The sequence below is a fragment of the Papaver somniferum genome, chromosome 3 (assembly GCF_003573695.1).
Source record: "Papaver somniferum cultivar HN1 chromosome 3, ASM357369v1, whole genome shotgun sequence".
In the NCBI taxonomy this organism is placed as follows: Eukaryota; Viridiplantae; Streptophyta; class Magnoliopsida; order Ranunculales; family Papaveraceae; genus Papaver; species Papaver somniferum.
The window spans coordinates 53,345,413-53,348,942 of record NC_039360.1 but is presented as its reverse complement, the minus strand read 5'-3'; the positions used below and the strand labels follow the sequence as shown (position 1 = coordinate 53,348,942).

Sequence of the window (3,530 nt, the reverse complement as noted above, 5' to 3'; positions counted from 1 at the left end):
TAATATCTTCTCCAACGAAAGTAATCAGGGGGAGATATGATAGAATATTTTCTAAGTCATTATCGATATTCAGTTTCGAAAACTACATGACTAAAGGAACTGTCTGGAACAACTCTAAAATTAATCAGGGGGAGATTCCGACATCAGAGGGAGGATCCAAGGATATGATGTCGACATATTTACTTCGAAATTGAAGTTGTGTTGTACTCTTTTTCCCTTCGATCGAGAATAGTTTTTCCCAAAGGGTTTTCTTACTCGACAAGGTTTTTAGCGAGACAACACTAAAAACATCAAGCATGTTGAACGTTGAAGACATAACCATCGTGTTGATATTACTGAATATATCTTAATCAAAGAAATGAAACGCGATATTCTCTTAAGCAACGAAACTTCCAGAATTAACAACAGGGTCTTATGAACATTCAAGTCACCAAAGTAAAGTGTGATAAACTCCTTTTGACTGCATTAGACTAGTGAAAATTTTCTGACATCAGGGGGAGCATCTAATGGTGTGTTGAACTATTTTCCTTCACCGAGGTTGCTTTTTCCCACAGGGTTTTAATACTCGGCAAGGTTTTTAATGATACAACAACAAACACCAAGAAGTAATTTGCTAACTAAGGCTATTGTCTTCCCCACAAGGATTTTCTGCCTTATGAGTTGTGAAGCAACTAATCAACTTCAACGGATCAAAGTGATCATCTGCAACGGATCACCTTTACTTACATCCGTCACGTTGTACTCTTTTCCCTTCGTCAAGGTTTTGTCCCACTGGGTTTTCCCTTGTCAAGGTTTTAATGAGGCAACGTATACGCATCCAACTATGTTCTAAGTTTTCTTAATATTGTACTCTTTCTTTAGTTAAGGTTTTGTCCCTCTGAATTCTCCTAAAGAAGTTTTAACGAGGCAATTAACTTAGACATGTTGGTCTTTGAAGATCGTATTGCATGTGATGAACTACATGTAAAGTATGAGACAACATGTGAAGTACTACATGTGAAGAGTTGTAATAAGGTTTTGTACCACTGGGTTTTTCCCTTGTCAAGGTTTTAATGAGGCAACTGATTTCAGCACAAGTCATCAAGGAGTGAACAACATTTTAAGAACTACATTTAAAGCACTATATGTGAAGCACTATGTATAAAGCTTTGTTATTGAACCACACAAGGGGGAGTGTTATAGGGCCTATGGCCCATGGATGTGCGGTCCATTAGATGAATAGGTCTTCTCTTTCATGTATATAAGAGAACATTATATGTATGTAATAGTTTGATGCCTCTTTATCAATATCAAGTTCTTCTCCTTCTCTATCTCTTACTTTTCCCTATTATTTCCACTGCAAAATTATCACAATTGTTTATATTTTATGTTTGGTATTTTTGGAAAACAAGATTTGTGAAAACAATTAATATGTATGACACATGTCAACATCTTATTTTTCCCCCATGCCCCCATCCAAAAACGCCCCCATCAAAAAATTTCTCTATTTGATTTACGGTATTGCACCCAATGTTATAGGATGTTGTCATTCCAAAAGCTTGCCCATGCCTATTTGATTACAACATTTCATGCTAGATACATTATTTAGTAATTAAGGATGTAAACCGAGCCAAAATATATCATATACATTTTTATTTTATTTTTGCTAAGTCCAATCTCAGATACGTCATTGAACATAAAATTAGCATGAAATGAAAGTTGTCCCCTGCAGCACAGAAAGAATAAAAATGAAAGCTTAAAGATGTGAAGAGGTACACAAAGGAGTTGGAAATAGAAATTAAGACCAAGGCACACAACCAGTCAAGAATAGCAAAAGATACACTTGGACATATATGAAGGGGTAAATCTATAATGAGGGGGTTGTTTGACAACCCTAACATATAGGCCACCAAATGACCTTGCCTTTGTTGTGAAGATCATTACACAAACCTCAGGCACCTAACATGTTGGCATATACATTGAGGTTATCCAACACCATCCAGTGTGCATAGCCCTCCCCAAAATGAAGAGGAATTGACATCAAACTATTAACGCAAGCACATTAATTTATGCTTGGAACTCAAATTGATTGATGAAATTAACGAAACACCCTTTTGAAAGTACTCCATAAAAGAATGCATAAAACACAAACTTGGACACGGAATGAATCAATATAATATTATGGTGAGCCCCATTTGTGCATAAACATGTATAAAGAAGCACATTAATTTAAGGGAACACCATAAGCCTGAATCAGATCAAAGAAACAAATCAAGGAAAAAAAAAGAAACAAACCTGGTCTATAAAAGACAGATAAACCAAAATCAGTAACTTTAAGAGAAGCATCTTCATCAGTATTAGAGAACAAGAAATTCTCATCTCTATGCATAACACCAAGAGAATGACAAGCTTCAACAACACCCACAATAGTTTTCAACAAACCAACAGCTTTCCTTTCAGTAGACAATCCTATCAAACAATTCACCCCCAGCACATAATTCCGTAACAATATTAACAAAAACAGAATCTTCATAAGACCCTTTAATTCTTACAACATTACTATGTTCAGATAAATGATGCATTATCTGGATCTCTCTCCACACATCATCATAATCCTCTTTACATATTAATTTCCTCTTTGGGATTGATTTACAAGCATATTCACTACCACTTGATTTCTCAGTACATAGATAGGTTGTACCAAATTGATCCTGACCTAGCTTTTTACCAATCAGATAGATTTCTCTAAGGTTCTGGGTTTTATGTGCTAATACTGATGCTGGTCTTGAGTTTGAAACAACCAATGATGATTTCTTCATCTCCTTTTTTTTTAGATCTCTAATTTTCAGAAAAATTTTTTGATTTCGAAGGAAGGCAAAAACAAAGAAGATCAGTGGGGTGTGTGTGAATAAGGACTAAAAGTGATATATGATTGGTAGACTATAAATAATAATTCGATGGAGGCTGACTCATCAGAGCGGTGAGGGGGTGGCGGTGGTAATGGAGGATCTGACTCTAGTTTGAGGGCAATGAGGTTGTTTGTTTATAAAAAATGTAAAATCCAGGTAGGATTGATTAAAGTCAATCAGCAGCCAGTCAGATTACGTCGGTATTCCACTATGGCTGCTTCTCAAAATACAAGAGTCTATCCATTTGCGTGGGGTTAGGGAAATTCCTATGGCAACGGCCAAATTTTTTTTTTTGTTGAGCCAGGTGGATGGCCAAACTGGCTTTTCCACTATGGTAAAGGACTGTGTGTTTGATAACTAAGCGCGTCAGCGAAATACAAACGCTAGCGCTCGTTAATAAACCGCTGGCGTTTGTAAAAGACACGCTGGCGTTTGAACCAAGGTCGCAAACAGTTACTTTCCAACGGTCACCGGAACGGCTAGTTTCTACCTCCATAAATACGACTCGAGTTTTATCTCACAAATTCACAACAATCTTTCATCCGATCAATCTTTTCTTTCAATTTCTTTCAATTTTCAACCATGAATTCTGATTTTGATTCTTCTGAGGAAGATATGGCGATGGATGAAATGTTGTATGAA

The 3,530-nt window shown here is 36.3% G+C and overlaps 1 pseudogene; it reads right to left on the bottom strand.

The window, feature by feature from the left end:
- Positions 1 to 1,618: 1,618 nt before the first annotated feature.
- Positions 1,619 to 2,798, bottom strand: LOC113359450 (annotated as a pseudogene).
- Positions 2,799 to 3,530: the final 732 nt, after the last annotated feature.